General features: G+C 49.7%; 1 protein-coding gene across 3 annotated transcripts in view; it reads right to left on the bottom strand.

The window, feature by feature from the left end:
• SDK1 (sidekick cell adhesion molecule 1) overlaps positions 1–20,616 on the bottom strand; it is an 881,306-nt gene that overhangs the window by 236,729 nt on the left and 623,961 nt on the right. The window lies entirely within an intron of this gene.

Raw genomic sequence — 20,616 nt, 5'->3', positions numbered from 1 at the left:
CAACCTCCCCCCGCCCTCCCCGTGAGAAGCCCTTGGGCGAGGACACTGTCACTGGCCTTTATCCGACCGTGGGAGCCTGGTGTGAAACCCACGGCCGGTAAGGGTACGTTCTGGCAAGAAATCGCGGGAACCAGAGCGTCACAACGCCGACTGGCCGTCACGTGGCTAAGGACTGTGACGTGAGGAACGTTTTCCGAACTGCTTGCTGACTTTTTTTATTGACTTTAGACTTCGTTTATTGAGTTACCTAGTCCCCCCACTACTTTCAAATCTGCTCAGTTCCACAAATATTCTGCGTGTCGGGCACTCTGCTGGGCACGTGTGGTGTTCGAAAGCGGCCGGCTCTCGTACTTGGGCCCAAAGGGGACTCCCCGGAGCAAACACATTCAATCAACAAAGGGTTCAGTTCTGCCCGTGTACTTTCAATCCCTTTTTCTTCTCGGAGAAGTAAATATCCTGAATCCACCTCTGTTTTGCGAGTATCAAACTATAAATAATTTAGCTCCTACTTCTGGTGACAAGGGAGAAAAAAAACCAGCACACGTTTTTGCCACTTTTCTCTAAAATCCACGTAGTATCGAAATCAAACTACGCACAGTACACTTTACCGCTGTTTATTTGGGGGAAATGATGACGGAGCAAACATTTCTGGAACAGGAATTTCCATAAAGGGTGGAGACGGCAGAGGCTGGAAATAAAACTAAAAATAAGTTCTGCGAATGTGAAATGTTTCATCCAGCGCTTGGCGCTGGAGAGCCCGGCGAGCGTGGGGGGCTCTGGCAGGGACCAGTCCTTGGCCGCCCGACCGCAGCGGGCTGGCGCCACCGAGAGAACGGTAGGGAAACTGAGGACTGGCTTTGTATCACCACTAATTCTCCACAGCTCTGCGTCCTGGTCTCATTGCTGAAGCGGTATGTGAGTTTTGAATGAAAGGTTCGTGTCAATTAAAAACAAAACTTGATGCAGGCAGGGCCAACGAATTAATTTTTTAACAGATACACCGATGACGTTGATGGAGGCCGGCTTCCCAGTGTCCCGGGGCCTCCTGGAAGGCTGAAGCGGCCTTCTCCTTTCCCGGCCTCTTTGCCTCCCAAGTGAGCCCTGCAGGCCCTCTCTGACAGCCTCCTTCTGAGGCTCTCGGCTTCTAACTGCAGAGAGACCATTGGGCTGGTTACCAGATTCCTGACGACACGCCGGAGTACAGACACTTTCGTGATGGGGCAAAGGACAGGAGCCGACTGCCAATCAAATTAACAACCTGCCTGTCATCTGTGAAAGTTGCTGATGAGGAGAAATGACCTGAGAAGCTAATATTTGCAAATAGTTATGTGAAGTGAAGAAGGGCAGCAGTGAATGCTGAAAGGTCACCGAGCAAGGTGCTAATTTGGCATTAATCACCGCTCCGCCACAGCGGCCGAAGAGGAAACCCGTGCTCAGCACTTGTCACTGCCCGGGGAGGACAGGCCCCAGGCCGGGCGGCCTCGACTGCACGCTGACCCCGGGAGACCGTGCATGGGACAGAGAAGCACCAAGGCCGAGCTCACAGCTCCCCGGGGGCGGGTGGGACAGAGCAGTGCCACTCTGTCACGGGTCGCGGCCACACCGAAACATGGAGCAGCCCCTAAGTGTGCTTCAAGTGGGGCGGTGACCATTTCCACAAAACCCCTTCGCACACGCCGACGCACCTGTTTCGGGAGGCCCTCACCCTGAGGGGTTGGCGGCACAAGTCCAGCGACTGCTTGGATTTGATTCGGGGCACAGGACACTGGCTGAAGAAGTGGGTGTGAGAGCTGCAGGCTGAAATGCGGTCGTTCCTAAACGGAGCATCCGTGACAGACGCACGAGGCCGCCAGCGAGGTGTCCTTGCCTTACAGGAACCACCACCCGCAAGATCACAGCACGGTCTTCTGGCTGTAGCGCTATGCATTTGCTGTTGAAGCTGCCATCACCACTTTTCGGGAAAATTTTACTGAAGTGCCCAGAATCCAGATCTCGCAGTAACAGCAGGGACGGTGCTCATGACAGAACACAATGCTAGAGCACTCTCTTCTTTTAAACAAACGCCTTTAAATTTCAATCGAATCTGACTGGGCACGTGGATTAACAAGGCGCAGAAACGCCCCTGCCCCCGTGTGACCATCTGGTGTGGCAGGTTGGAACTGGCTGAAGACACCCTGAATCCCAGACAGCAGAGGTCTCTCCCCTGAGCCATGTGTCCCATGTGTCCTCTGTGGAGGGGAACCTCACCCTGTGTTCATGCCTGTCCTGTTTGGCTGCTGAGAATTCTGCATATAGCAGCGGGGTACGAAGTAGATTGTTCCAGAGACAAACTATTAACTCCTCCCTCTGTCTCCAGCTCCGTGTCACAATTAGCCCCTCCGTGGTCCAGCGCCAGGTGTCCCCAGGCCGACACCTCGTCCCCTGTGGCCACCGTCCTAACATCTGACAGCTGCTCTCGGGAGCTGGCTTCATCTCCCGCCTGCGAATCATTCTGTCTCTTTTCTTCTGTCATTGCACACCTCGGTCTCTTAGTCTTTTGCTGCTTTTTAGAAGGTTTTTGCCTCTTTTTTAAGTGACAGGAGTATTAGAGGTGCTTTATCTGCCATTTTTAGCCTGTCACGCAGACTTATCTGCCAATTTTTTCCCCACATTCAATTTTTAGAAAAAAAGATGCAAAGAAGAATATCCAGCATTTTAAAAAGAAGAAAACCTCTTTATTTCTGCTATTCCATAGTATCTGAGATATAAAAGCACCCGAAATCCCTAATGATTGGTTATTTTGTCATAAATATTCCATAATAATGAGTCACTGCTGCCTCCACTGGGAATATTACCCTCTCCTTCAATGCTCTACATGAACACGGGATTTTTAAATGCCATATGCCGACGTATTAAGAATTACTTCCGAGAAGAATGAAAACAAGGGAAGAGGGAAGGTAACCGTGCTTCCCCACGTTCCCAGGCAGCCACCGTCACATCACTAAATGACTTATAAACGTCTCCCCATTTGATCTAACGAGACCAGAAAATACCCACTACTGCCCCCCGTTTACAGACGAGGAAACTGAGGCCCAAAGTCACAGGAGTTCAAATGGCAGAGGAAGGATTTAAATAAAGGAAAGGCTCCACCCCGAATCCATCATCTTCCTTTCACGTAACGCCGTTTACTCCTGATAAAAAATCTGGTTGTGCTAAGTTAACCAGAAATTACATAACTAGAACACGCCTTCCCCCAAGCATTTCCTTAATGGAGACTTTACTGTGGTGTTTTCAACTGAACATCTCCCAGGCTGGTTTTAGGTGGTTGAGGTGAAGGTGTTGACTCAGAAGAGGCTTTCTGCAGAGGTCAGCAGAGGTCAGCAACGGACGGGCACCGTGCAGCCCCAGAGGTAGCCGCTTTGGACGGAGGCCTCTTTGTGGTCACGGGAATACAACAGCGCCTGAGCACCGAAACAGCACCTCATCCCAGCCAGTCTCCCCACGGAACCTCTGAGTCACTACAGAGCTGACTAGGGGAAATGGTCCAGGCTGCGTTTAATTAAAAAAGTGCATTTAGGGGCGCCTGGGTGGCTCAGTCGGTTAAGCTTCTGACTTCAGCTCAGGTCATGATCTCGTGGTTTGAGAGTTTGAGCCCCGCATCGGGCTCTCTGCTGTCAGTGTGGAGGCCGCTTCGTATCCATTGTCCCCCTCTCTCTCTGCCCCTCCCCTGCTCTCTCTCGCTCTCAGAATAAACATTAAAAAAGCATTAAAAGTACACTTCAAGAACATCAAATATCTCAAACAACAAGAAGGTTCACCTGAACTACTGACCCGTAGAAAGGCAGCGAATGAAGCTGGGTAAGGGACAAACACTCTGCTGTGCCACTTTAGGGGAGAGGGAAAGTCCCAGGAGAGAGACGCGGGGTTAGGGGACCCAGCAGCGGTGGTGGTGGGGCGCGGGGAGGAAAACTGGCCTACAGACACCTGGGTGCAGGGTGGTGCAGGCACCCAATGCCCCGGGAGGCGGGGGGGGGGGGGGGTTGTTGGAGGAGCTATTGGGGGCGCAGGCTGGAGCCCCGAGGGCAAGGGGAGACGTGCGGGGTGAGGGGTCAGATCGGAGAAGCCTGTGGGCAATATTCTAAAGGAGGATGGGAACCTCTGCCTACTCCTCAAATAAAACTTAAACGACAGCTACCATGGGATCCGGCAATCCCACTTCTGGGTATGGACCCAAAGGAAACGACAGCGCTATCCCAAAGAGGTGTCTGGGCCCCCACGCTCACAACAGCCAAGACACGGACACAAATTACGTGCCCATCTGTAGATAGATTAAGACAATGTGGTATATTTACGGAATATAATTCAGCCATTAAAGAAAGAAGGAAATCCTGCCGTTTGCTACAACACAGATGAGCTTTGAGGGCATCGTGCCGAGGAGATAAGGCAGGCAGAGAAAGACAGTATTGTACGATCGCGCTTACAAGTGGAATCTGCAAAAATGGAGCTCCCAGCCACAGGACACATCGGTGGTTGCCAGAGGCAGCGGTGGGGGAAATGTGGAAAGGCGGTCGAAACCGACATATCTACCTATAAGAAAAACAAGATCTCGGATGTAACGTGAAAAACAGAGGTCTCTTGGTATTGCCAGACATCCGCCCTGCAGTAAAAGTGTCCCTAGCTGGGAGCCACTGGTTCTAGGTCACACTCCTAGTCACTGGTACGGGCGGAAAAAAAGAACAATCCTTCATAGTTTTTAAAAAAGACAGAAAAGCCACTACTGTTGTGCCGTGATGGCTGCACAGACTTTCCCTTACTGGGGTCGCCGTTTCTGCCCGGATGGTCTTCCCCGGGCCCAGCGCTGCAGCGTGCGGGCGAGTCCAGACGCCGCATCCAGATGGCTGCCCGGGGACACGAGGCCCCCGCGGGCGTGCACCCGGCCCACACACCAGACACCAGGGACGTTCTGCACGATCTGCGCACACCCACTTCTGCGGCCGCCGGTCTCCCATCCCTCCCGGCGCCCGCCCGCCCCCAAACCTCGCTTCCCCCACTTCCTATCTCCCCAAGTTTCTCTGTGAGGACAGCCCATCTTGAGGGCACGCAGTGACCCCACGCTTGCTGCTGACTGCCAGCCCTCGCTTCTGCTGTTCAACCCGGATGCGTGGGCACGGTGATGTAGGTGCCTGCCCGGTCCCTGGAAGCAGACCCCATCAGGCTCCCCTCGCCCCGGCCCCAATCCCAGGTCCTTCTGCTCCAAGCTTCTCTCCCTGCCCCCAACCGTCCCCGCTGAGGCTCCCCCGTGCCCGACAGCTGAGAGGCGCAGTCCTGATGAGGACAGTTTCGAGCCCAGTCAACCTGGAAATACCACCACGGCTCCCAACTGTTTCGGAACAAGTTACCTAACTTCTCCGAGCCCTACCTTTTTCATTTGTAAAACCGTGAGCACTTCACGAGGCCGTTATAAGCGGGGGCCTGCATGTGTACGAATGTGGGTGTGCATGTGTGTGTATGCCCGTAGGTGTGTGCGCACACGTGGTGCCCGGCTCACAGAAGGCGCTGCACGAACACGGGGGCTCCTTATTAGTCCTGGGAACTGGGAACAAAGCCGTCACCCCCTCCTCTGCCCCAGGGCTCCACCCATCTCTTCCGCCAGCCAGCACTGACCTCTCCACAGGTGCCCTGGAGGTGCTCGGGCTGATGTCCCTGCTTCTCACCAAGGATGTGTGGATGAATGTGCGAAACCTCCTTGAAGCCTCGAGAAGTCTGCGGCTCCATTCACATTCGTAGCCTGGAGGCAGAGCCCACGCTAAGGGCTGCGAGCACTCAGACATTTCCCTGCGCCCTCCTTACACAGATATCAACATCTCATTAAAAATGGAGACTTCTTTCCAAAAAGAGTCTGTGCCCTTAAAGAAGTGGAATTTTCCAGGACATCTGAGAAAGCGAATCCTGCATTTTGGTTCTTCTCTGTTAGCACCACGGTCTTGAATTTCCTGATTCACAGGTGATGTTCCTGGCAAATAGGCCTCAGGAAATCTTTGCAGCAGCCGGCTCAAAGGTCGTGGGTCCACTACCTGCACAGCCCATGTGCCTCCCCGGGCCACGCCACAAAATAATGAGCCACAAATGCTGCCCTCAACCAAAGGGTGCCGAGTCACATCTGCCCTGAGATACGAAACCCGTGCACGACTTCATGCAAACATGTACGAAATGAGCAAACCGAACGTCCTTCCCACACAAGAGCAGATGTTTTTCGGGAGGAGTGCCTGTGTCGGAGGACAAACTGGTGCGATAGCTGTCGCACAGCCCAAGAATACAAAGATTGTCTGGCTCTTCAACTCCTCATGTGTCTCCAGCAGTGGGGTTTTGATTTTTATAAAGACAGCTCCCACCAAGGAGCCAGCAGGTAATGGAGTCTACAGGATGGCTCGAAACCTCAGAATCTCCCTGCTCCAAAAAGGGCCGGCCCCCAGTTTGGAGGAACAAAAGAGAAAACGGGGGCGAAAACAAAACCAGAGTAAAAGACAACGAAGGCTCCCCGTGCTGAGCGGTATGTTCCCTGGTCTTCTTTCTTCAACGCCAATAACAACAGCAACACGTATGGGTTGTGGTGTGCAGATGACACGGCGGTTACAGAAATGCTTTAACACGCAGGCAGCTGGCTATCCGGACGCAACAACAGGGAACCGCCCCCCGCCCCCCCCCCCCCCCCACTCCCGGCCCGAGCCAGCACGGTCGGTACCCTGGCTCCTTCACCACGTGGCTCTCATCTCACCGCAACATCAGATTTGCGCGTAGGTCTGCCCGCCTTCTGGGATAAGGAGGGACATACGCGTTATTCATCTTTGTATGAACGAAGCGCCTAGGCCCTACCAGCCCTTCTGCAGGTACTCATTAAATGAAGAATTACGTCTCGCCCAAATATAACAGGTTGGCTACTGTTAGCAGAGGGTTACCGCCATAGGGCAGGAGCAACACTGATTATCTCTTATTTCAGGCGCGCTACGGCCAGGCACGGCGCTGGGGATTCAGTTTTAACTGCACGAGGTCAGTGTCCTCAAGGGGCTGTGGGTTTAGTGGAGGAAGATGTCCCGTTAACAGAGCAAGTCCTACCGGGTTGTCTGGGGCTAGGAGAGGTGCAGGGAGGGGGACGGCGGCACACGGTGGGTACGGGCCGGTGAGTTAATTCTGCCAGGGGAATTAGGAAAGCCTGAGTCATGTCCTTGAAAGATGGACAGGCAATCAGCAGATAGAGGAGGGAAGAAAGGCATTTCAGGAAGAGAAGACAAAGAAGGCAGAAGGCAGTCCAGACTGTTTGGAAAGGTACGAGTTGCTCTGGAGGGTGAGTGGGTCTGGGTGTGGCAGGGACGGACCCGGAGGTGAAGGCCGTGGCCCTGCTTGGTGCTGGGGACTTGATCCAGTGAGGAACGGAGTCACTGAAGGACCCAGAGGAGGGGTTGAGACGAGTAAGGGATGGTGGGAGGCCAAAGGGAGGAGGGAGAGAGAAAAGAGGGGCCTTGGGCGGCTGGTTTATGTGAAGTGCTCCCAGTTGCTGGCCTGAGTGGTTCGGATGGACGGCACGGTGACTCAAGGGTGAAAACACGGAAGAGAGAGCAGGACTGGGGGTGATGACGTTGGCATGTTAGGGTGGAAGAGGAGGAGGGGCCGTACTTCCCTCAGGTGCCTGTGGGGCGTGTAGGGGGGCAGGTGCAGAGGGCACCGGCCGCTCGGCTCACAGACGGTGACCGAAATTCTGATGAGAAGACGTCTCTGTGAGAGTAGGAAGGGCAGAGAGCAGGCCCGGGACAAAAGCCTGTGGAGGGCGGGCACAGAGGTCCACAAGGGATAGCAAGGGGTCAGAGAGGGGAAGAGAGAGGGGATTTTACCACACGAAGGAAATTAGAGCTCAGGCTATGGGTTCTTCCAAGTGGACAGGAATTCCCATGTGTAAAATCAAGGCTACTTCTCAGTTTTTGAAGACGGATCTTTGTACCTCGGGGGACAGCTGCTAAGGAATGCAGGGCTACATACGGGCGAAAACCCTGCCCTCCGCCGACCAGGGCTTCACTGTAAGCACAACACAGCACAACACCGTGGAGCTGGAGGGGCTCTTTTGTTCAGTTCTGCAGCTCGGTTTCTGCAAACAGGCTGGCGCGGGCCATCCCCAACCTGCTTTCTGACAGAAAAAAAGCGTAATTTAATTAGTCAATCTTTCGTGATTCTTGACCTTCTCCCATGCATAGCAAGGGATGTTGGTGCTCCTCTGGGGGATGGGTGGAAAGCACTCCAATATATTCCACTTAAAGAAAATCAGGTGGCTTCTCAGTTTATCAATTGCTTTTGCAACCCCTTGGCGTCTGTCATCTTTCTCTGCATTAGCAAAATCGCTCAGCAAAGGGATTAAGTGCCTGCCTGCAAGAGCGTCTCAACAGGTGTGTCTGACCTCTGGCCACCACGGGGAGCCAGCCTCTCAACAGCGTGAATCCTGCCATGCTGCACCCCCGGGGTACATATTTTTAAGAGACTGACAGACCCCCAAGTCTCTCTCTACGATTTATGTGCATTTGCAAGAACTCCTAGAAATCAAGATTATTATTTGTTTCATTAAAATGTGCTACAGTGAAAGGTATGTCAGCGGCAGGCAGACCGGGTCATTCCCGAGGACGTCTTGAGGTGATTTTCTCGCGGCAGAACTTGGGCCACTGTGACAAGTGAAATAAACAGCACGCCATGTCTCCTGACAGAAAAAAAATTCACCGAGCAGAAGGTTCCTCCCACCTCTTACCTACCCCCAAGTTCGTGTTTTCATTTGTAGTCACCTCCTGAATTTAATTTCTGGGTTACTAATCTGTTGTGTGTGGAGGTGCCTAAGGAAACTTTCCTTTCCTTTCCTTTTCTTTTCGACGCTGCGTCCCCGGTCCCGTCAGCCGGAGCCCGGTCAGGGGCCGCGTGGGCGTCAAGGTGGTGCAGTGAGACGGAGGCGGGCGTGCGGGGCTGGGGGCGAGCACTGGGGCAAACCCGATCGCAAACGCTCTCGCGGTTCCCTTGCGAGGACAGGGTGCCAGCTGACCCAATTCCTGTTTACTGTCCAGCGGTAGGAGGGAGAGAAAATGGGAGGAAATACAGCAGTCTCTCCCATTTACAATTTTATCTTTGTGCGTACTTCCGTTTTTATCTCAATACGCTTCTGGGCCCGTCTATTGACAAGAGACGATAAATAAAATAATATGACAGTTTGACAAACAATCTAGCAGTTTCTTTTCTTCTCGTTTATGATATATTTGAAAACACGCACATTCGGAAATGCACGGACCGTACCACGGTGCGTATTTTCATCAGCTTTTTACTGGGTGGAGGAAAATGAAGGTGACAGAGACTATGGCACAGCGGGCCTATTTATTTATTTGGGGATGCACACAAGTGGGTAAACACAAGGCAGGATTTAGGAACTGCGTGACTGGGGACTGGAGTGATCCAGACAGCACCAGATCTTTTTATTTAAACACATGTGAGCATAATCTCCCAGGTAATGACAGAAGAGCCATCACCGACAGAAAAGCTGGACTACAGGCCGTTTGGGCGGGCCGGGGTTGGGGGGGGGGGTAAGATGAGGGAGTTTTCATGAGTTGACGTCACTTTTCTGAATGGCATTCTCAAATTATTGAGACTGTGATGAGGAACAATAACAGATCACTTTTACTTTTAATTAAGAAATTCCCTTGAATAAATTTGCCAAACATGCAAATCTGGGCATGAGCCCAAGCCCACCAGGGCAACTGACGCCCATCTGAGGCCATTAAGCCAGGACAACGGGAAAAGGCAGGACCTCTTGGCAGGGGACTCTGAAGGCCTGGTCCTCCTCCAACCCCAAGCTTGAAGAGCTCTCTGGAAAAGAGTTCTCCTCCAAGTTCAAATGAGAGACACAAAATATTTAGCGGTTGGTACATTTAGTAAGCTGTAAGGGAGGGATAAGAACCACATTTGATTTTTCTTAATGGCCATCAAGCCATCATTGTGAAGACACAAGCTACAGTGACTGGTGACCCTGCCTCTGCAAGCCAGGGGGGCTCCGCAACAGGGCCCACCCTCTGCCCTGCTCTGCTTTTCCCCTGACTTTAAAAAAAAAAAAAAAATTTTTAATGTTTTATTTATTTTTGAGAGAGAGAAACAGAGCACGAGCAGGGGAGGGGCAGAGAGAGAGGGACACACAGAACCCGAAACAGGCTCCAGGCTCTGACCTGTCGGCACAGAGCCCGACGCGGGGCTCGAGCTCACGAACTGTGAGATCGTGACCTGAGCCAAAGCCGGACGCTCAACTGACTGAGCCACCCAGGCGCCCCCCCCCCCCCCCCCCCCCCCGCCGACTCTTAACACCATCTGATGTGCCGCTTGCTGGGCTTGTTAGTTTTGTTTATGTCTGTGTCTCTGCACGAGTCCACAAGACCAGGAGCATGGGCATTTGCATTTGCTCTGTTCTGGCTCCACTCCCAGGCCTCGGACAGTGCCTGATGCTTCATCAGGTGCTCAGCCAGTGCCTCTTGAGTTAACACAGAGTGAAGGCGTTGGGACAAGTCTGTCCTTCCTGTGTCTATGGGGGAACTCCGGATGTCACAGAACGAGGAGTAACCACCTTCAGATCATGAGAGCGCTCTCACTGAGAACCATCCTGTTCTGGAGCCCCTGGCCACTCCCCAGAGAGCGTCCTTGACATGCCAGCCGAGACCAGGTCCCAGGTGACCACGGTCGCCTCTGTCATAGCGTCTCCTCCACGGCTCGATATTCCTGAGCTTCAATCGCACCGGACTACGCGGCACTCTGATGCATCCTGGCTGTCCCCCTTGGACCTGAATGCCCCCACTTGTGACAACTTTCTCTATTCCTACCCCCTGCCCCCCTCCGCACTGCTTCCTCCTGAATCCCACCCACGCATCCAGGCCTGGGAATACTTCCTCCATGAAAGTTTCCAAGGCCCTCGGTTACGATGATCTGCCCTCTTTGTACGTGTGGTGGACGTTTTAAAAAATTATTATTGTGGTTACATCTACAGAACATGAAAGTTACCAGTTTTAAGTGCATTAATTCATGTTGTTTTGTAACCACCCCCACCGTCCATCCATGGAACTTTCTCACCTTCCCAAATGGAAACTCTGTTCCCATTAAACACTACCCCTGCTCCCAAAAGCCCCAGCCCCTGGCACCATCATCTACTCTTTATCTCCAGTTTTACTCTAGGTATCTCATATAAATGGAACCATACGGTTTTTACCCCTTTTGTGACTGGTTTATGTTACCTCGCACAGTATCTTCAAGGCTCACACATGCTGTAACGTTTGTCAAAATGTCCTTCCTGTTTGAGGCTGGATAATATTCTGCTGTCTGCAGGGACCACATTTTGTTTATCCAGATGATGAGCGAGTTGATCATCTTTCCACGTGCCTCGTGGCCGTCTGTACGTCATGTGTGGAAAATGTCTATTCAAGTCCTTTGCTCGGTTTCTTAGATCAGGTTGCTTTTGCGTGTACTTGGTTCCTTGTTGAGTTGTAGGAGTTCTTTATATATTCTGGATATTAATCCCTTATCAGACATATGATTTGCAAACACTTTTTCCCCATTTCATGGGTTGCCTTTTTACTCTGTTGGCGGTGCGCTGTGATGCAGAAATGTTTCATTTCGATGGAGTCCAATTTGTCTATTTTCCTTTTGTTGCGTGTGCTTCTGGTGTCATAGCCAAGAGGTCATCGCCAAATCCAATGTCGTGAAGCTTTCCCCCTGTGTTTTCTTCCAAGGGTTTTACATAAAGTGTTAGGTCTTTGATCGTTTTGAATTCGAATATGCTGTACATGGGGTAAGGCGTGTGGTACACTTTCTACATCTGTTAAAATGACTGGAAGCGGGTGCTGCCCATGTCCTGCCCGTAGCCTCTGTCACTCACCCCTCATGTGTGAACCCAGGGCTTCCTGCCAGTGCCTGCGGGGGGGTGGGGTCCCACCTGAGGTCGTTCTCTGGTCAGGGCAGTGGTTGGTCGTTCATGCTGGTCTCAGCCTGTCAATAACCAGGGTAACGACAGGGCCGGCTGTTGTGGTCCTCATGACAACTGGAAGACACCTTCTAGTGTCTTCTAGTGTCCATTGGGAAACTTTGAAAAAATGAAGGCTTAATCTTCACAGGCTTGGGAATTACACAGCATACCTGGGGTCACACGGGGCGGCCTCAGGTACGGAGGGAGAGAGAGAGAGCATGGCCGGGGGTTCTGCTTTTATTGGGGTTGACAGTGCGGGCCTGGGTTTTGCAGACTCACTCCTTATTGGTGAATTTAAGACATAAAAGCAGGAATTTAAAGTGGCCCAGGTGGTCAGTTATCAAGATCAACTCGGAGCTCTGAAATAAAGGAGCCTCCATGTGGGAGGCAGCGGGCTCTTTATCCAGCTCCGCAAGGTGGGCCTGTGTTTATTCCAAGATAGCCATCTCTGAACGGGTGCCTGGGCATCACAGCTTAAGTCAGCCACTTGCATTACAAAAGGGAAAAACAATAACCTGTCAGGGCTTTCCACTACACTGGCCTACAAGGGCGAGGCGGATAGACAGGCCAGGATGCCAGCAAATTAATGCCCCTGGAAGCTGTTCCCCACCACTAAAACATAAGTGGCATGAAAGTGGCTTTTCATCAGCCTCCCGAGGACTCCTGGGTACTGAGGACAGGTGCTCCCAGAGGCGATGGGCTCCCTGATGTCCCCGTAGTGGCATCTTTCTCCCCACCCCGTCTCCTTCACACACCCCTCTACCTGTACCTCCCGGGGCCACATCGAAGTAAATGAGTGCACTCGTTCCCGGGCTTGCACATCGTTTCCGGGGGAACAGGACGATGGGAACCTATCTCCTTCGGACAAGGGCATTCACATGAGCAGATGTGCCCTGTCCACTGCAAACTCCTTGAAGGCATGTGATGCTCAGAAACCCCCTTATGCTCACAGCCTCTGGCAAACAGTAAGTGCCTACTAGACGGTCGCCAAATTGAAGGAACCTAACTTCACATTTTCCACATAGATGTCAATATCTGTTCCTAAAATATCAACATCTCTTCCCTGGATGAGTTTCACAGACACGTGTCTGGAGCGTAGCACAGCTCGGCTCCTGGGGTATGTATGTGACTATGTGCCAGGCTCAAATCCTGCTGAAAATCAGATGTTCTTTACAAAGCATGTGGTTCACAAACAGAATCTGTAACTAGAAAAGTGTCTCTAATAGATAAAACCAAGAACAGAGAAATTCAATCCTGAGTCCCTGGAGAAAACAGAAAATTAACTTAACAAATGCTTTGAGCACATGAGAGAAGGAAGAAAGAAAAAAGGAGATAAGAGAGAAAGGGGTCGCAGTCTGTTCAGTGGAATATATCTTGAAAATCACAACTGCACCCTCCTCCTTAAAATACAATAAGGATCTTTAAAAAACCAGCCTAAATTGAAGGTATTTTCCCTTGCTACGGATACTACTGTTCAACTCATAGGCTAGAAATTATGGCAATTGACGCTCCAGGTAAATTCATAGTCTGGTTATCAAGAAGCCAGCTCCGGAAGCCATGCCGCTGGTGAGCGCTCCTGGGGCTGTTACGTTTTGAGGACTTTGCTGGATCGGAACAACACAAAATAGAAAGCTTCATATACTACGTCCTTGCCCAGCCGTGTGAAAACATGCAGAGCTGAGGGCCAACATTGGGAGAAATGGGTTTCTCGAGGCTTTGCCGCTTCCTTACCAGAAGGGGCACCTCTGGGGCAACAGACGACCCTCTTTTGATCTTTCCCTATAAGGCTGATATCTTAATTAAAACCAGAGCTTCTCAAATTAGAAATCCAAAGCCAAGTAAAATCTCTCGTTTACATATTTAGTTGTTTCACAAAACTAAAATTCTGAAAGGTGGTCATACACAGGACAAAGATTTTATCAACCATGTGGCATTTTCTTATGTATCCCCATGTTCGACACAAATATATCGATGCACCTTTCCTCTGCTGTGTTTTTAGACCATCAATTTCTCCTTTCTTTCATCCTAGAGGAGGGCAGTCTCTGAAACAGAAAATCCTGCAGGGTTTCTATCCTAACCATCTTAAAGCAACTGTGAAATCTGAATGTTCCCAAACAATAAACAGTGAGTGACAGACAATCGAGTCCTCCAGCCCTATGCCTTCCTAAGTAAGTTCAGGAATAGAAGAGCACTCTGTTTCCTGATATCAGGATAAAGGAGCATTTCTTTCTGGAGGAAGGAGTGGGGGCTTCACCTTACCCCATCTCTAGGTGGGCCCGGCAAGGGCTGTCCCTCTACCAACATGGTGGCACTGACTGTCCCCGGTGCACCAGGGCAGATCCTGGGCATGGCCTCATTGGCTACTTCGCATCCAGACTAGAGAGCCCTGACCCTGAGCAGAGTCAAGAGTCAGGCTCAGGATCTGGCTGTAGAATGTGCCACATCCAATCGGGGCACACAGGTAAGACAGGAGGAGTGCGAGTCTTGGTTTTCCTCCACCACCACCCCTCCCCCCGCCCCCATTCACGCTGTGCACTCTTTCTTCTCATCTATCATCTCTGGGAGTTTGGTGGGTCACTGTCCTTGACGAGGTGCACAGCAAACAAGGCCACACAATGAGCCAGGGCACACGGGTGCTTTGAGAATGAAGAAAGAGAACTCATAACCGGAGAGGTATTTCCCCTTCTGTTTTCCTATCTCTTTTCCTTTGTTGGACGTTGCTATATCAGAATTACCCTTGGGTGTCACAACACAGGTACAAACAAATCAGGAAATCTTAAGAGAAGAAAATATTTCTTTTCCTGTCTGCCCTAGCTTCCATTAAATGAATAAAGTCAGTCCCACAGTGCAAGAATAGAGTACTCAGCTAGAACAAGACATTTTCTGATATGACCCAAGGTTATCTATTTAAACCAACTGGTTCTCTACTCCATCTGCTACGAAGCAAGGTTTTTTTTAAAATGTCAACACAATCTCATTTATATTTTGGCGTAAAATCGACACGAACAATAAATCTAAGGTTGATGACAGAGACAGAACACATCAAGCGGAAGGCGTGTATATAAAGAATTAAGTGTACAAAAACAAAGTTGAGATCCCTCTTAAGAGACACACTTATAAATACATTATCACAAGTGTTACTGAGAGGGGAGTGTATTGCTGGAAGAAACATAAGAAGTCTATTCACAGAGACAGGAAGGCAGGTGAACAAAAAATAAAGTCCTAATCTCATTTATGTGGTTATTCAAATACATTAAGAAAGAAGCTGGTCGGTGTGGGCCTATTTAAAATGTGGAGGGTCGATGATTACTCAGCACATCTGGCCTGTGCAAACTATCAGTTCAAACAAACGAACACTACGAGCACATTTCACATACTGAGCAGTCTTGTGTAGTTTTAAAGCAGCACGGGTACTCAGCTTTCTGTGAGGCAGCGTGAGTAACAGACTTATAGAGAATTTATACGAAATCCAAAAGCAATTATGGCAAATCATTAAACAACAGGCACTTCTGCCAAACCTCTCCCAAAGCTACCAATAAGAGGATGCCATCTATTTATTTAAAACTTCGACTTAGTCTCTGTTCAATCCATGAGACAACTCATCGATAAGCAGTACAATGCCTGATAAGCATTTTACTTATTGCACACGGGGAGACAGAGAAAGGGGCTGAAGCCAGGACGGCAGTCTCTGGGGAACCAGAATAGGGTCGAATCAGGCTGAAGATGCTTGGTGAAACTGAATGAGGAAGACGGAGCAGTATTTTCAACGTTTTTGTTTTTTTTTTTTTTTATTTATTTTTGGGACAGAGAGAGACATAGCATGAACGGGGGAGGGGCAGAGAGAGAGGGAGACACAGAATCGGAAACAGGCTCCAGGCTCCGAGCCATCAGCCCAGAGCCTGACGCGGGGCTCGAACTCACGGACCGCGAGATCGTGACCTGGCTGAAGTCGGACGCTTAACCGACTGCGCCACCCAGGCGCCCCAAGACGGAGCAGTATTTTAAGGAGCCTGGAGGCGACAGCGTTTGACTGAACCTAAGTCAAGAATTCTCTCCGATCCACAAGTGTATGGCCAACCAGTCTTTGACAAAGCAGGAAAGAACATCCAATGGCAAAAAGACAGTCTCTTCAGCAAGTGGTGCTGGGAAAACTGGACCACGACATGCAGAAGAGTGAACGTGGACCTTACACCGTATGTAAAAATAAACTCAAAATGGATAAAAGACCTAAATAAATGTAAGACAGACAACCATCAAAATCCTAGAGGAGAAAACAGGCAACAACCTTCGATCCTGGCCGCAGTAGCTACTTAGTAGACACGTCTCCAGAGGCAAGGGAAACAAAAGCAAAAATGAGCTAATGGGACCTCACCAGGAGAAAACCTTCTGTACAGTGAGGGAAACAATCAACAAAACTAAACGGCAACTGACACAATGACATACCAGATAAAGGGCTAGTATCCAAAATATATGAAGAATTTTAACAAATTCAACACGCAAAAAAACAAGTAATCCAGTGAAGAAATGGGCAAAAGACATAAACAGACACTTTTCCCAAGAAGACATCCAGATGGCCAACTGACACATGGAAACATGCTCAACATCACTCATCATCACGAAAATACAAATGGAAACCACAGTGAGATACCACCTCAAACCTGTCAGAGTGGCTAAAATTAACAACTCAGGAAACAAGAGATGTTGTTGAGGAAGAGGAGAAACGGGAACCCTCTTGCACTGTTGCTGGGAACGCAAGCTGGTGCAGCCTCTGTGGAAAACAGTATGGAGGTTCTTCAAAAAATTAAAAACCAGAACCATCTTACGACCCAGTAATCGCACTACTAGGCATTTATCCAAAGGCTACAAAAAAGTGCTGATTTCAAGCGGCACATGCACCACAGTGTTTAGAGCAGCACTATCAACAACAGCCAAATATGGAAAGAGCCCAAATGTCTTTTGACTGACAAATGGATAAAGAAGATGTGGTATATGTTTACAATGGAATATTACTTGGTGATCAAAAAAAAAAAAAAAAAGAAATCTTGCCATTTGCGACAATGCGGATGGAATAGAAGGTATTTTGCTAAGAGAAGTCAGAGAAATATAAGTTATCATATGATTTCATTCATATGTGAAACTTAAGAAACAAAACAGATGAATATAGGGGATGGGAAGGAAAAATAAGATAAAAACAGAGAGGGAGGCAAACCATGAGAGACTCTTAAATACAGAGAACAAACAGTTGTTGGAGGGAGGTGGGTGGGGCTGGGCTAGATGGGTGACAGGCACGAAGGAGGGCGCTTGTTGGGCTGAGCCCTGGGTATTATATGCAAGTGATGAATCACTAAATACTATTCCCGAAACCTTCATTATACTAGGTGTTAACTACCTTGGATTTGCATAACATTAAAAAAAAAAAAAAAAAAAAGAACTGTCCCCGAAACTATTTCCCCAGAAAGAGGGAACTGCCTTTGGTGGAGTCTTTGCAAAGTGTCCCAAAGAAATAAATCCTTCTTTATTTTGAAATTTAAGTACTGTTTGCGAGAAACACAATAGCCTAAAATAACGTCAGTTGGAACTTGTGGCGGTTCCTTGAAGGAGTCAGTTTTTGGAAGAGGCGTAGAAATTTGACATGGATTTAGTGATTATTTGCTGAGGGTGTGACCCCTTATGGGTAAGTGGTGGTTCCTGTCGTGTAAAAGACTTTCACGTATTGTTTGAAAAGCAAACCATGAGTGTGGTGCGTCCACTCTTCTGGATGATAAGGAGCCATGAAAGATGAGAAAACTTTTCACAGAGCAACACAGGTTTCTCTAAGATACACTGGTAAGTGAAAAAAAAGCAAATTCTGAGAAGTGTGCATAATGTGTTGCTTCTGAGGTAGAAAAGGAGGCAGAAATAAGGCTATGCATGCATATTTGCTGTTATTTACAGAAAGAAAAACAACAAAATAACAAAAATACCTCGGTCAGACAGGTGAGGAAATCGCTATGCTTTTACAACCAGGCTTTAAGAAATGGCTAAAGATAAGATGCTCTATATGATAAAAGTAGCCAGTTTGAAATACGTTTATAAATGCACCTTTCTTCTCCCAAACATGATCCAAAATCTATCTTCCTCAGAGTCTTTTCTGGTGAATTAATTTCAACCCACTCACTAATGAGCTTAATTTAACATCAGTATTTTCAGTTTCCGGAGCGCTGAAAACCACATATGGTTTCACAAATATTCTTAAGATCTTTTTATTTGTATCTTCTAAGTCAGTGCTTCTCACACCTTCAGGTGCACACCTGGGGACCGCCTGGGTATCCTGCTCGCATGCAGATTCGAAATCAGAATCTGCATCTCATCAGCTACCAAGTGATGCCCGTGCTGCTGGCCCTGCTCTGGTAGCAGGGCTCCTACTGGTTCCAAGGGAAAGATCGTGCTTTGGGGCACGTGGGGAGCACTCAATACACTCAATACAAGGCAACCAACCCCTTGCTCCTCAAAGCGAGCTGGGACGGGCAGCACAGACCTCCCCTGGGAGCGGGTCAGAGGGGCAGGGCTTTGGGCGCCACTCCAGACCTAGTGAATCAGGACCTAAATGCTAACCAGCTTCCCAGGCCATGCGTGTGTTCGTTCGATTTGAGCAATTCTGTGCTAGGTGATGTTACTCTTCAGTTAGGGTTCCATGCACCTGTTCCCCAGTTAAGTAAAAGGAAACACATGAAGACACCGTGTTTTCACGGATGTGACTTATCAGGAAATAGTCCCGCTGGGGTGAAGGAGGCAAGGCCTGAGACAACCACCGGGGAAAAGAGGCAGGAGGAAACCTGAGATGCACCCAAGGATTTCTGTGCAGCAGGGACGTGCCCAGAGGAGGACGCCACCAGTCTGGTGGGACTTGAGTCCTGCAGAAGACAAATCAGCTAGAAGGCGGGCTGGGCCTGCTGGAAGCTCAAGAGAGGACGGATACGCACAAGGAAATAGTGAAAATGTGGACGCCACGGTGTGGGGGAGGGACGGTTGGGTGAGCAGACACCAGTGAGGTCTGGATGAGGCACGGAGGGCAAAGGTCAGGGAAGGCAGGTGGGAGGGAAACTGAACAGAATTAAAGACCCCATAGGTGGAAACTTTTTGGAGATCGTAAGAATTACAGTGAACGCTCGTTAACTGCTTATGTGGGCCGGACACTGTGCCCGTCATCTTGCGTTCATCCTTCTGTACGTTTTCTATTGCTCCCATTTTGACAGAAAACTGAGACCGGCAAGGTAGCTCACCTGCCCAACGTCCCACGGCAGAGCTGGGACACAAACCCAGGGCTTTATGGCTAGGAGTTGTGCTCTGGACTACGACCCGTCCTGACTCCAATGAAAGGTCCAAGCAAGGTGCGGCCGGGCACGAGCAGCAGAGGTAAAAGCCCACAAAGGAGACGAGACCAAGAAACTCCGCAGCCAGAGCCACAGTTCAGAGCTGGCCTCAGCCTACACTCCCTGGAGCACCAGCCCCTCATCCGCAGACCCCGACACCCGCCCCCATACCTGCCGATTCAAGGTTTGCCTTCAGCTGGGGTGGGACATGTCACCCTGGCGATGTTCACCACCGTTCTGAGTTCTCCCCTCCCTCCTGGCACCCCATCCCCTACGAGCTAGGTGCGGCGATGTGACAGGTTTTGCACATTCAAGGAATGTGTGAGTCCCCCATGCCCCGTGCAGTGAGCCTAAAGTCTCCTGTGGAGGTGGCTGCACCGCAGAACAGTGACACGTGTGACAGCCGGGTCTGGGCACCTTACGGTGAGCGGACCCCTGTCCCCTACAAGACCTGCAGTGCACGGGTAACGAGTGAACATAAACTTTGTTGTCTAAGCCACTGAGTCTCCAGGGCTGTGTATTCTGATGACCCCCTGGGCTCCCTCTCGCGTCTCCCTGCACCCAGATGACCGGCTCTATTCTCTGCCTTTCTCTGGTCCCCCTCCTCTAGCTACACCTCTGCTGCTTGCCTCGAGGGTCAGTCTGCATGGACCGCTGCTTCCCAGCCACCGGGCAGAATCAAGGGTACATGCAGTCAGGCTCAGGATTTCACGTCTCTTGACCTGAACTGCGCCATGCCACGCTGTCACAGGTGCTTTTTTATTTAAAAAGTTTCATCACCATAATCAAATAATATTTGTACATGCCGGTAAAACGTGCAGATGTTAATCAAATTAACTTGCGAAAGGTTCTTGATGATGTCATAGAATTGAGGCATTTTAAACTAAGTAATATTACTAGCTCACCACAGGGAACTATATGCTAGAAACATAACGAAAAGATTTGTTCAATTAACTAGAGAATTCAGACCAAAAAAATCTACTGGCCCTTTAATCAACTGGCTTGGCAGTCTGATGGTTCTGGATACAGTAGATAATGACTATAATTTATGTTAGCCGAGAATTCGATTAATTTTCCTATACCTTTTTTGAAGTTATATCATTAATTGCTATTAATGCTTCCTAATCAAGATGGAGCCAGTCACCAAAACAATTAACCTATTTCTGAAGGTGCAAATAGAAAGATAATTCATCAGTCTCCCAGTTTTTTTCCCCCTGCTGCAACACTCTCCTGGCTTTTGTCACTAAATATTCTTCTACTCAGAAC

The sequence above is a fragment of the Neofelis nebulosa genome, chromosome 18, assembly GCF_028018385.1.
Source record: "Neofelis nebulosa isolate mNeoNeb1 chromosome 18, mNeoNeb1.pri, whole genome shotgun sequence".
NCBI classification, from domain to species: domain Eukaryota; kingdom Metazoa; phylum Chordata; class Mammalia; order Carnivora; family Felidae; genus Neofelis; species Neofelis nebulosa.
The sequence above is the reverse complement of the archived record's forward strand: the minus strand, read 5'-3'. Positions and strand labels throughout refer to the sequence as shown.